This window comes from Aotus nancymaae, unplaced genomic scaffold, assembly GCF_030222135.1.
Source record: "Aotus nancymaae isolate 86718 unplaced genomic scaffold, 86718_ANA_hifiasm-v0.15.2.pri h1tg000008l, whole genome shotgun sequence".
Taxonomy (NCBI): Eukaryota; Metazoa; Chordata; class Mammalia; order Primates; family Aotidae; genus Aotus; species Aotus nancymaae.
Genome location: NW_026988419.1, coordinates 29,438,339 through 29,445,191, shown reverse-complemented (window position 1 = coordinate 29,445,191; position 6,853 = coordinate 29,438,339).

Here is a 6,853-nt window from a genome sequence, read left to right as displayed (position 1 = left end):
TTCTATCTACCTAGCCCTGTGTGCATATAAGTTTGTGAATCTTTGGAGTTGTAGATTTTGGGGGAATGATTATATACTTCTTTCAATTATACTATTATGGCTCAAAATGCTTGAATAGTGTTAACAGCCACACCAGAAAAGTGGTGTCAATATTTTAGCCTATTAAATTTTTTAATTCACAAATGGCATCATCTGCTTGAGCACTCAGGAGGAGTATATAGAATGAGCAAATCAGAGAACCGAAGCTCGAGATCTGGGGAACATCAACATGTCAGGGGAGAGAGGAATGAGAGAACCGGCAAAGAAGCCCAAGAGGAGAGAGGGGTCTGAGAGATGGAATACAAGAAAAGGAGAGTAATGATTCTGACCTTTTCTGGGGATCATACAGGGGCTTCAATGAGGTGTTGTTTGAAATTAGGAGGATAAGATTTCCTTCAGAGTTAGACTTTACATTTAATACAGAATAAATTAGAGTAGAAGCGTGCAAATTAACCTACAATGAACAGAATAGTTCTTAGTTCTGATACCTCAATCAGGAATGGGTAGTACCATTTCAAGATAAAGTAAATGTAACATCAAACCTGAAGTATAGCATCACACAATTCAGAGAGGTCAAGGATGGTAAGAATAGAGAGTGTTCATTGGAGTTTTGCAGTGTAGAGCTGATGGTGAGCTTAGGAAAAACAGCTTCAGTAGAATGATAGAGACAGAAACCAATCTACAGTGAATTGAGGAACAACTAGAAAGAATAAAGAGTAGAGACGGAGTATAGACTTCTCTTTACTAAGAAAGAGGAGAAAAGTAGATGGCAGGATTTGCAGAGTCTGAATAAGAGTGTGTGTGTGAGTGTGTGTGTGTGTTTGTGTGTGTATGTGTGTGTATGTGTGAATGATTGGAGAGATTCTATCTGGTTATAAACCGTAGGGAAGGAACTTGATGTGGTTTGGCCCCACGAAAATCTCATCTTGGATTGTAATCCCATCACCCCATGTGTCATGGGAGGGACCCAGTTGGAGGTAATTGAATCATGGAGGTAGTTCCCCCCATGCTGTTCTCATGATAGTGAGTGATTCTCACAAGATCTGATGGTTTCATAAGCATCTGGCATTTCCCCCGCTGGCACTCACACTCTCTCCTCTTGCCCTATGAAGAGGTGCCTTCTGCCATGATTGTAAGTTTCCTGAGGTCTCCCTAGCCATGGGGAACAGTGAGTCGAAACTCTTATATGTGTAAATTATCCAGTCTCAGATATTTCTTCATAGCAGCTTGAGAACAGACTAATACAGAAGTGTAGAATGGTGATTCAGGGGCCAAAGACAGAACTAAGGGAGCCCGAACTCCGAAGAGGCTGGAAGGAATGGGATTCAGAGTGGTGCCTTACTGATGTTTTGAGCAATGATACTATCATTGGAATGAAGGCCAACATGAATAAATTGCTGTATATTTGTTAAAAAATATCAATCATATCATTTGGCAGTCATATCTCATGCTAATTTTTTTTGCCCCTCATGGAAATACATAATTAGTTTTCTGGACTTTATGGATTAATTAATAACTTTAAATGAGAAAATATTTGGCTGTCAAAATGGAATGTAATTTTGTTTTAGGATTAGAGATGGGCAAGTGATCAGAAAGATGAATCAGGATGATGAATATATATTTATTCAATTAATTTCAATGTGAAATACAAACACATCTTGATAATTTTCTGCTCTCAAGTTATGATTCAGAGTGAAAAATTGTACTGACAACAGTTAGAATGGCGATCATTTAAAAATCTAGAGGCAACAGATGCTGGAGAGGATATGGAGAAATAGGAAGGCTTTTACACTGCTGGTGGGAGTGTAAATTAGCTCAACCATTGTGGAAGACAGTGTTGTGATTCCTCAAGGATCTACAACCAGAAATAGCATTTGACCCAGCAATCCCAATACTTGGTATATACCCAAAGGATTGTAAATCATTCTACTATAAAACACATGAACACGAATGTATATTGTGACACTGTTCACAATAGCAAAGACTTGGAACCAACCCAAATGCCCATCAAGGATAGACTGGATAAAAAAAATGTGGCACATATACACCATGGAATACTATACAGCCATAAAAAAGGATGAGTTCATGTCCTTTGCAGGGACATGGATGAAGCTGGAAACCATCATTCTCAGCAAACTAAGACAAGAACAGAAAACCAAACACCACAGGTTCTCCCTCATAAGTAGGAGTTGACAATGAGAACACATGGACACAGGGAGGGGAACATCACACACCAGGCCCTGTTGAGGGGGTGGGAGGCTAGGGTAGGGATAGCATTAGGAGAAATACCTAATACAGATGATGAGTTGATGGGTGCAGCAAACCACCATGGCATGTGTATACCTATGTAAACTGCACGTTCTGCACATGTATTCCAGAACTTAAAGTATAATTAAAAAAAAAAAGAAAAATTGTCATTGGTGAGCATTCCCAAGGTCACATGGTTCCTCCAATAGTCAAGGATTCTTCAAACACTTGTTCATTCAATAAATAGCTGTAAAGCATTGCAAATATACTTGCAAAGAAGGCATCTTCGGTTCTCGTTCTTATGTTTCTTGCAATTTAGTAGAAGCTGTCAGAAAGCAAACAGGTCATTATAGTGGTATAATTGTTACATTGTCACAGGTAGTTAGACAGGCATGAGTCAGGCAGGAGACAGCTCTTCCCCGACCCATAGGAATGCCAGGTGATGGTTCAGCAATTATCACATTGCCTCTCTAAAAGTGATAAATTGGCTGCTGGTGCCAGGGAGTGGTCATTTCCTGATAGTCCACACCTGTTGCACTAAAGTGTTAATTGAATATAGGTAACAGGTAGAAGCGACTTCCTGGACATGCACCTTAAGAGGGAAAATGGCAGAGTATGACCTTTGTGGGAGCACACCACCAGAAAAGGGAAGAGAGCCTCAGATGGGCATGCATACTGTTCCCTAAACACACCGCACGTGCTCACCTCCTAAGGTTAAGGATGGCACTGTACATGCAGGCAGCCTACCTTAAGGGAAGAATCACGTGAAAGGGGTCAGCCTATAAAGTCCTAAAATCAACGTTGCACTTGACCTTGGGCCTCTTCCAAGCATACTTTCCTTTTTTTTTTTTTTCTGTTCTAAAGCTTATTATCTTATCTGTTCTTATTCTTTTTAAAATAAGCTTATATTCCTGCTCTGAAACTCACCTCTGTCTCTTTTTCTGCCTTAGGTTTCTTTTTCTGCCTTATGTTTCTCAGTTGAATTCTTTTTTCTGATGAGGCAAGGATTGAAGTTGCTGCAGACCTGTATGGATTTTCTGCTGGTAACTTGGATACCTTCCACTGGTAACATAATGATTTCTAGGATGGGGGATGCAGAGGAGCATTGGGAGGATGCAGAAAAACCACTAAATGGACCCTAGTTATGGGGGTGGTTGGGAGTGGATGACATTGGTTGGGGAAGATTTCTTTGATGAATTGATGGGTATGGAGGCAAAAGCCTGAAGGATGGTGGAATTTCTACCAAAGAAGGTAGGTGAGGGTGGGGAGGAGGGGAAGTATGGACAAAACGATGGCTCCTGGCAGTAGAAGGAAGAGTTAGTTTGAGGAATTTGGAGAACTTCATGTCATTCAATGTGATGGAAACATTTGGTACAGAAGGAAGAAAGAAAAAATGTGGCAAGAGATGAGGCCAAACTGGGGAAGAAGCTGCCCTTCACGAGGAGTCTTGTAAGGGGTGTGGGCCTTATCTAAGTGTGGAAGCCAGTGGAGGACTCTGAGAGGGGCAGGTGCATAGATGAATTCGATTTACATTTTACAAAGATTGCTTTGGTTGTAGCATGAAGACGGATTGAAATGGGACAAGAGTGGGAATAGAAATGACAGAGGCCTAATCTAAGTCAGGGACCCTGGCAAGCGAGGAGTTGAAAATACCTGAGAGACAGTTAAGGAATAGAATAATTGGGGTTATCGGTGAATCAGAAGGAAAAGGGAGAAGTCTGGTTGGCAGTACCACTCAACAGCATAGGCAAGGTAGGAGGAGAAGCAGTTGTGATTAGGAAGGACCTCTCAGTTTTGATGCTTGTCCCTTTCGGAATGGCAAACCAAGCTTAGGTGAAGCATACATATTTTGGGGGTGCTTTCTAACCTTATTGCTTGGACTCAATCGTGCTGGTGTCTGAGCTCCTCTACTCAGGCAAATGTTGCTTCCAGTAAGTTCCAAGCAAAGCGTAAGAAAGACATTCACCTGCAGCCCTTCAGAAAAGCAAGCATGCTGCATTATGAACTCTGGTGCCCAGGAGGCAAGAAATAATAAACACTTTAAATGTAACCAACTTTCCATGCCCCACCCTTACCCCAAGCATCTGCACACACAAATCAAAACCCTCTTAAGTCATGGAATGAAAAAAAATTAAAAGCAAACAGAAAGCACTTCCTGTGAGGTGAATGGAAATTTTTGCCCAGTTAATTTTCCAGGCACGTGAAAAAAGTTCTGAATATCTAAAACCACAAGTACTTGTATTCTTAACCAAGATTTTTGAGAAGGCGAGGGACGGGAAGGATCATTGAAATGGGACTTTGACATAAAACACCGTTTACATAGAGGTGAGCTCTGCTCCACTGTCGGATCAGTTTACCACCCGGTATCGAACAAACGGAGAAGCGAGAGGGTTGGGAAAAAGCAAACATATTTATATCAAACAAAACCACATATATCCAGTTGAACTGAAGCTGAATTTAACCATAACTTGTGCAACTTTTCTCCCATAGAGGTAGAAACATTACACCTCCAATTGACCAGGACATCTTTTTTTGCATTCAAGTTATCTTAGAATTTTCTCTAGGACCTAAGTGTCCTTCCACCATGAAAATACGAGGCCAAAAAAAATTAATGCTGCCAACAATTTCTAGCCAAATAAATGAGGATGAGCATGTGAGTGTGGTGGGGTAGGTGAGAGTTTGGAATCTAAAGTTTCACTATCTGGATTTGAACAGGCTCCATTGCTCATCAGCTCTGTGACCTGGACAAATGCCTGAATCTCTCTAACTCTCAGTTTCCTCATCTGTGAAATGAGATTAGTAATAGACTCTCCCTTAATGCACATGGAGCCTTGTGGCTGGCACACACTATGTCCTCATTGCTTGTTCATTTTTAGGTTCCTGCCTGTATTTTTCTCGGTTCAGCAGTCCTGAGCGCTAGAACTTATGATAGATTTTCTCAAGTGAAGTTAGAGCTTCCCATCCCCAGTTTCAGAACAAGGCCTCAACTCGGAAGAAGGCAATTGTTCTCCACTGCCTGCCTGTGTGCTGAAAAGGACTCCAGCACTGTGCCAGTGGGGCTGGAAGCCTCTCCTCATGATGCTACCAGGGAGTACAGTGAAAGGCGAGGAGATTGGGGTAGCAAAGTCCCAGGGGTCCTTGTGGCCCAGGCTCTACTGCTCAAGCTAGCTCATTCCTTCCAACAGCTTCCTTCATACACACTGCTGAGACCCAGGAACCCTACAGAGGGAAGCCTCAGCAGCTGGGGATCCCTGCAGGGTCAGCCTCCTCCTTGCCTTTCAGACCTCTTGGCTGTGGTCTGGTATTCCTAGGGGCTGGCCTAAAGCCCCAAACCTGGAATCTGTTTCAGACCCTGAACCTTTTGGACTCACACCTTGGTTTCCCTGGCCAGCTGATTTCAGCTTCTCATCTGGATGTCACCTCTGCAGGCTAAGGGAAGTACATCCTGGATCTAGGATCCTGGAAGCCCATTCAGACCTCTGGATGGAGAGTTCAGCAGGCCTTGGTATGGGTGGTTCTATCTGCTTTGGTTAAGAGTGAGGATTCTGGAGCCAGGAGGTAAATGACTCTTTACCTCCCTGCAGGGATAGAGAGACCACAGGATGCTTTAAAACCTTCTTGCTCTCACCTGAGCCCTAGGTGAGAACTCCCTGGCTTCTACAGACTCTGCTGTAACATGAGAAGTAGGGTTTAAGTTATTTTAACTGACCCCATCCTTTGAAACATTGCAATCTACAATGAATGCCACATACATACCATTTCTCAGATTCCTGTGATGTTCTTCTTTCAGCTCCTTTCACTTCAGTTTCTGTAATAATTTTGTTTGTTTCTTCTTTCTCCAAATCCTAGCACTGATGCTTGCTATGTGACTTGGGCCAGGTTCTTTACCTCTCTGTGCCTCAGTTTTCCTCATCTGTAAGATGGGAGATTAGTGGTCACCATTGGGATGATTAAGAAGATTAAATGAATATATATATATATATATATATATATATATATATATATAAACTCTAATAATATAAATATATACAAACAACCATTTGCATACATGTAAAACATAATATAAATGTAACATTAGCTATATTCATAGTATATTTTATATATAAAAATATTTTATATTTAATTTGTCACATTTTGCATTAAGGTATATTATTTCATATAAAACATTTAAGTACATATACATATAGTTATTTATGTAATTATTGTTGTTACTGATGTTACTGTCTACTTTACTTCCTGCAGGGATAGAGAGACTGCAGCAGGCTTTTAAACGTTCTTGCTCTCACCTGAGCCCTAGGTGCAGAATCCCTGGGTCCTACAGACTCTGCTGTAATATGAGCAGCAGGGTTTAAGTTAGCTTAAAACTGATCCCATCATTTGAAACATTGCAATCTACAATTAATGTCACATAAATATCCCTCAGCTTCCTATGATGCTCTTCTTTCAGATCTTTTCCCTTCAATTTCTATAATAATGTTGTTTGTTTCTTGTCCTATTTGAAAGGCTTTCTTATCTCTGGAGCACCTAGCATAAGATAGAAATGTGTCAAAATACATGTTTTATTCAT